Source organism: Trichechus manatus, unplaced genomic scaffold, assembly GCF_000243295.1.
Source record: "Trichechus manatus latirostris isolate Lorelei unplaced genomic scaffold, TriManLat1.0 scaffold00100, whole genome shotgun sequence".
NCBI classification, from domain to species: domain Eukaryota; kingdom Metazoa; phylum Chordata; class Mammalia; order Sirenia; family Trichechidae; genus Trichechus; species Trichechus manatus.
The window spans coordinates 2,295,019-2,301,942 of record NW_004444036.1 but is presented as its reverse complement, the minus strand read 5'-3'; the positions used below and the strand labels follow the sequence as shown (position 1 = coordinate 2,301,942).

Below are 6,924 nucleotides of genomic sequence, written 5' to 3'. Positions count from 1 at the left end.
TAGGCATACATGTACAACACAAGCACATATACCTTTATCAGTTCATGCATGAAAACTTCAGTGATTCAAAGAAGAATCAGTTCAAGTAATAATATGTTTGGCATGATGGCTTTCTCCACTAACTACTGTTAATTGCTGTTTAAGAAGATTTTTATTGCTTCCAAAGACATAAAAAAATATTTTTAATAAAAGAAAGGCAAACTCCTTCCTTTGGTGCTCATGATTTAAATCTTCCCTGCCCCCTTCCCAGATATCAACCCTACAAGAATTCCTTACCTTTCCAGCTCTTGGAGCTACATCAGTCCCTTCCTCCCCTCTTGAATAACACACAAGTCTTCATTACCCAGAAAAGCCTTTCACTGCCTCCTCTAGTTACCATCCATTTCTCTCTTTTCTTTACTGATCCACTTCTTGAACACATGGCCAATATCCCCTGCCCTTCTGCTGAAAATATCATGGTGTGGACAGAATAAGAATATGGAGACCAAGCAGGAGTGACACTTGGAGCCCGGGATTTTGCAACTCAATAAATATTCTGATCCAACTAAATAAATATTACATTAGTCACTGTGCTAGGCCCTGGCATATAAATTGAATCAAACATGGCAGGGTCAGTCACTGGTTTAAGGTCACGGATAGTAATTGATGGAGCCCGGATGTAAACCCAGGCATGTGACTCCAGAATCACCTTTGGGCAGAATTATTTAATGACCAATACAGGGGCAAGAAACGTGCTGTAGGGTTGCAGAGGAAGACACACTTCGTTATTTGGGTTATTTCAAGATAGATGGAAAATGACGGAACTGGGAAAACGACAGCTAACTGAGAGAATTAAAGATTGGCAAAGACTCCAGGTCCTAGGCATTTGTGACTGGCCAGAGCTGAGAGAAAGCTGGAGACCATTTGAAACTCTTCTGGACCTGATGCTGCCCTGCCCAAAGGATGCTGGGTGGGCTTGCAATTGCCAAAGGCCAATGGAAAACTGGCTCTTCTCTTCTGCTGGTCAGTGTGGCCTTAGAGGCCATACTCTTTCCAAGTTCTGCTTCCGCTTTTGATGGAGTTCTAGCTCTTTCTCTTTCTCAAGTTTCTTCTACCTTCTTACTCCTTATTTTCTAAGGCCTTTAGTGCACCTTTTCCTCTCTTTATCATTTCTCTCTAAAAGCACGCATAATCCCATGATTTCTAAGCACCCAAATCTGGATATGTAGCTCTGACTAGCCTCCCAAGCTACCAGTCTCAAATCTCCTGCTTAATGGACTGGACACTTAGATGTCACATTAGGCTCAAGTTTTATACAAATGAACTTCTAATCTTCCCAAAGCTTCCTGCCCTTCCCAACTCCACTTATTGTCCTTGTTGTTAGCTGCTGATGAGTTGGCCCCCGACTCATGGTGACCCCATGGGTGACCCCATGCACAACGGAACAAAATGCTGCCCGCTCCTGCACCATCCCCATGATTGGTTGCAAACCAGACCTTTGTGATCCATAAGGTTTTCATTGGCTGGTTTTCAGAAGATCCCGGCCTTTCTTCCTAGTCCGTCTTATTCTGGAAGCTCCGCCAAAATTGGTTCAGCATCATAGCAACATGCATAGCAATACCACACTGACAGACAGGTGGTGGGTACACATGAGGTATATTGGCCAGGAATCGAACCTGAGTCTCCTGCATGGAAGGTGAGAATTCTACCACTGAACCTCCACTGCCTCTCACTATTGTCCTTAAGGCACCACTATTCTCCCAAACCTTGGAGCCCTCTTCAATTTCTTCTTAGCCTTCTGGATGCAATAGTCGCTGAGTTCTGTCAACATCAGTTCTTTTCACTCCTGGGGTTACGGTCCTAGTTCAGGCCATTACCTTCGCACGTTTTAATGATGACTTTGTCCTCCTAATAGTTTCTCCTGTTCCAACTCTCTCTCCTCTTCAGTCCATGCTGGGTGGCATTGCCAAATGAATCTGCTGAAATCACAGCTTGGATCGTGTCACCGTTTGGCTAAGAAAAGCTTTATGACTACTGCCTAAGATCCAGGCCCCTCAAACAACCTGGAAGGCCTTTCGGAGGCTGCTCCTTGTCTGGCAGGTGGAGACATGAGCAGAATGACCTAGGTGGGGAGAAGCTTCAGGCTTAACAGAGTCTTGCTCCAACCAGCTCTCCATCCTGAACTATGACTGCAGACCCACACAAACACTCTGCTGACCTTTCAGAATGCCTGGTGCTTGGCGACCACCACTCTTGCAAAATTCCATTTTCACTGTCGGTAGTGTTAACCCTCTTCCTGCCACTATCCAAATCCCAGCCAGCCTTCAAGACGCCATTCCGTTCCAACTCTTGCATGAAGCTTTCCCCAAATCTTCTATTCCCAGTGTTCCTTCCCTCTTTTGAACTTCTCTATAGCAGTTTATTTTGACTACCACCCATCTGAGAATCAATTATCTCCTGCCATTGCCAGATTTCTTGTACTGGCACGCTGAATTGCTAGTATTCTCTACCTCTTTGTATGCACTTGGTTAAATTTAATGGCAATCTCCACAGTAGTTAACATTGTTAAATTTTTAAATATTGTAAACACACATAATAAAGATAATATAACTACCAACACCCAGATTTAACAGATGCTAAAATTTTACCTAAGTTGTTTCAGAAATCTTAAAAAAGAAAAGAGAAACATTACAGAGAACAGTTAAAGCCCACCTGCTCCCCCTACTCATATATATACACCTATTCCTTCTCTTTGTCTCCAGAGGTAACTCCTGTCCTCATTCCCATGAATGTTTGTACTTTTAACTACATATGTATGTTTCCATACATAATAATGTATATAATTGCTTGTGTGGTTTAATATTTTACATAAATAGCATATTGTACCTACCCTGTTCCCATGTGACTTTTTTTTTCATGTAAAGTTAAGTTTTTGACAACTATCCATATTGATACCTTCATTCATTTTAACTGGTCATTCATTGTAACAGTGTATCAGCCAGGGTTCCAATAAAAAATGGATGACACCTAAAAGATTAAACTGAAGAGAGTTTACTGAAGGGACTCTCTAGAGGTATAGGCGGGGCTAAGGGAACCAACAAGGAATGATGAAGCACCAGTGATAAGCAACATCAGGAATCTTTTGTACTGATTAGCTTCGTTCCAAAGTCACCCTTCATTGCCAGCTCTGGGAAAATGGATTTGAGCCCTTTAAATATCTTTCCTTTGGCAGCTGGCAGGATGTTAAGCATTGTCATAGAGGGTGGGAGAGTGACATTGCAGAAGGAAAGGGTTTTGTTTCTTGGTTTCAGTGTGCTGGCTTGGCAGCTTCTCCGGTGTGTAGTTCCTGCACTCTCGCAACTTCTCCTGCGCCTGGCTCCCAGTGTATGGTAACCAGCAGCACCCAGGGGCCAGCAGGTTACCCTGGCACCCACCTCAAGTGGTTTTACAGCCTGCAGTGAGACACCTCCCTGTGAACAGCATTGCTTGGGACCCTAGAGAGAAGGTTTCCCACAAGTTTCAGAACACAGATTTCCAGGAAGTTCCACTGGTGCAGCACCACAGCAACTTCTGTCTTTTAGTGACACATGGCCTTGCCCTCCCAACAAGATCTGGATGGTAGCCCTAGAGTGGGGAAGGGCTCTTCCTTGGGTGCTTTATTGCAGCCATAGGGTGGTGGCTGCTTCTCATATCTGTTATTCCTATACTCTCCAGAATTCTCTTTACTTCTTGTAGCCAATCCCTAATTACTCCAGTCCCCTGCTGTAATTAATAATCTTTATATTAATCTTTCCTTGTTTGGTTTTTAGCAAAGATCTACAGAAGAATCCTGATCAAAAGGGGGAAAATGTAGAACAGACTTTCAAATTCTCATAGAATCCAGACTTTCTGGAGTCATGGAGGCTGGATGAACCCCTGAAACTATTGCCCTGAGATAATCTTTAAACCTTAAACCACAACTATCCCCTGAAGTCTTCTTTAAACCAAAAAATAGTTTAGCTTAATTAGTAAAGAATGTCTGGACACAGCTTCTGCCCCTTCCACTGGCAAATGCCTCTCAGTAGGCCCATGTGAGTTCACTTTTGGAGCCCAGCTTCCTTTCCTTCCAGAGTCCCCTCCCTCTGGTGCCCTGTGCCCAGAGACCTGACTTTGGGGTCCCTCCCAGGCTTATCCCCCTGAGCATTGGACTTGATTTTCTCCCTAGCAGATTTTGCCTGTTTGGGGGAGTCTCTTTGCTGTCAGGGAGTGACCTTTAATTACAAAGCAAGGTGACAGATTAATGCCCAGAAATGCGTTCCCTCGCAGGTGCATTTGTGACTTAAGCAGTAATCCAAAGGGCTGGAATCCTAACAATGGATTTTAGGAGACTCTCTCAGGGGCCTCTCTGACACTTAAGGTGTCAAAGCAACTTCTTCCTCCCATTCCAGTGGAAAGTCCTCTTCTTTTTCACCTTTCCCTCCATTAGCTAATTTTTTCTTTCCTCATCCAGAAGATTTCCTAACCTTTTGACCCCACCAAAGTGATTTTAAATAGGTCCCTATCAAGCAGAAGATTGTGGTGTGTGATTTTGTGTTTCTCCTTCTTCCTCCAAGCTACAGGAAAAGCGGTTGTCCCACACTGCCATCTAGTGCCTGAAAGCAGCAGGCACCATCAAGTTACTTCACCCTACATTTTCTAAGAGCAGTTTCTTTACTTCAAAGGAGCAAAGATGATTTGTTTCCTTGGTTTAATTCTAGCTTAGTTTTGCTTTGTGTTTATTTGTTTGTTTGTTTTGTAACACTGGTAAACTTCTGTGGTTCTATATACCGGACAACTCTTCCAAAGCTTTAAGTCGGCTAAGAAGGCAATGTGCAGTGAGGGAATTCTATCTCAGCGGTGTGGGGTGGGCCTGAGACTATGCATTTCTAACAAGCCCTCAGACGATGCCAGTGCTGTGGCTCTGAGGACCACATTTGAGTCGCAAGGATATAGATCGCGGTAGTTCTTACATATGGGCCAGGGACTTCTATAGTGTAACCCCTTGTGCATTCTCCCACACCAATTTTTGAACACTCTCTGATGCTGATGAAGCAAGATCGTCCTATGAGACGGGTCCACGGGGGAGGCTGAGGAATATCCTCCTGCCTCAGCCTCAGGATACCTGGACACAGCCCCAGCCCCCTCCACTGGCAAATGCCTCTCGGCAGGCCCATGGGAGTTTACGTTTGGAGCCCAGCTTCCTTCCCTTTCTGAGTCCCCTCCTCCTGGTGCCCTGTGCCCAGAGACCTGACTTTGGGCTCCCCCCCCCAGGCTTATCCCCCTGAACATTGGACTTGATTTTCTCCCTGGCAAATTTTGCCTGTTTGGGGGAGTTTCTTTGCTGTCAGGGAGTGACCTTTATTACAAAGCAAGTTGACAGATTAATGCCCAGAAATGTGTTCCCTCCTGGGTGCATTTGTGATTTAAGCAGTAATCCAAAGGGCTGGAATCCTAACAATGGATTTTAGGAGACTCTCTCTGGGGCCTCTCTGACACTTGTGTCAGAGCAACTTCTTCCTCCCATTCCAGTGGAAAGTCCTCTTCCTTTTCACCTTTCCCTCCATTAGCTAATTGTTTCTTTCCTCATCCAATCTTCTGACCCGGGCGATGTGATTTTAAATAAATTCGTTGCCGTTGAGTTGATTCTTATAGGACGGAGTAGAAACTGACCCACAGGGTTTCCAAGGTTGTAATCTTTTCAGGAGCTGACTGCCACATCTTTCTCCCACTGAGCGGCTGGTGGGTTCGAACTGCCAACCTTTTGGTTAGCAGCCAAGCACTTAACCACTGCGTCACCAGGGCTCCCCGTTGCGCCACCAGAGCTCCTCAAAACAATATTCTAGCAATGGTTCCACTGGGGCTCGAACCCAGGACCTTCTGCGTGTAAAGCAGACGTGATAACCACTACACTATGGAACCTTCACGACTTAAAGCAGATCTCCCGAATAGGCAGATGATTGTCGTGTATGATTTTGTGTTTCCCCTTTTTCCTCTAAGCTACAGGAAAAGAGTAGCTTCACCGTTGTCCCACACTGCCATCTATTGTCCGAAAGCAGCAGGCACCCTCAAGTTACTTTACCGTGTATGTATTTTCTAAGAGCAGTTCCTTTCCTTGAAGGGAGCAAAGATGGTTCCCTTGGTTTGCTGTGTTTTGTAATAAACTGCGATTCTAGATAAGTGAAGCTTTTTAAAAGCCTAAAAATTCTTTAGGAGAATTTAAATACAATTTTTTAAAATTTCTCTTAGCAGAACTCAAGAAAAGATTTTAACACAGAAGAAAACATGCTTTGATGGTTAGGAGGGTGGGGCGGGATGGGGAGGGTTATTCACTAACTAGATAGTAGACAAGAATTATCCTAGGTGAAGGGAAGCACAGCACACACTACAGGGGAAGTCAGCACAACTGGACTAAACCAAAGCTAAGAAGTTTCCTGAACACAATCAAACACTTCGAGGGACAGAGTAGCAGGGGCGGGGGTCTGGGGACCATGGTTTCAGGGGACATCTAGGTCAATTGGCATAACAAAGCTTATTAAGAAAGTGTTCTCCATCCTACTTTAGTGAGTGGTGTCTGGGGTCTTAAAAGCTTGCAAGCGTCCATCTAAGATGCATCAGTTGGTCCCAGCTCACCTGGAGTAAAGGAGAATGAAGAACACCAAAGACACAAGGAAAGTATTAGCCCAAGAGACAGACAGGGCCACATAAACCAGAGAGTCCATCAACCTGAGACAGGAAGAACTAGATGGTGTCCCGCTGCCACCAATGACTGCCCTGACAGGGAACACAACAGAGAGTCCCTGATGGAACAGGAGAAAAGTGGGGTGCAGAACTCAAATTCCAGTAAGAAGACAAGAGTTAATGGTCTGACTGAGACTGGAGGAACCCCAGAAGACATGGCCCCCGGACTCTCTGTCTACCCAGAACTAA

General features: G+C 44.9%; 1 non-coding gene across 1 annotated transcript; it reads right to left on the bottom strand.

Annotated features, from left to right (window-relative positions):
- Positions 1-5,843: 5,843 nt before the first annotated feature.
- TRNAV-UAC (transfer RNA valine (anticodon UAC)) lies at positions 5,844-5,916 on the bottom strand. Its single transcript has one exon. It is a non-coding gene; the product is annotated as a tRNA-Val (tRNA).
- Positions 5,917-6,924: the final 1,008 nt, after the last annotated feature.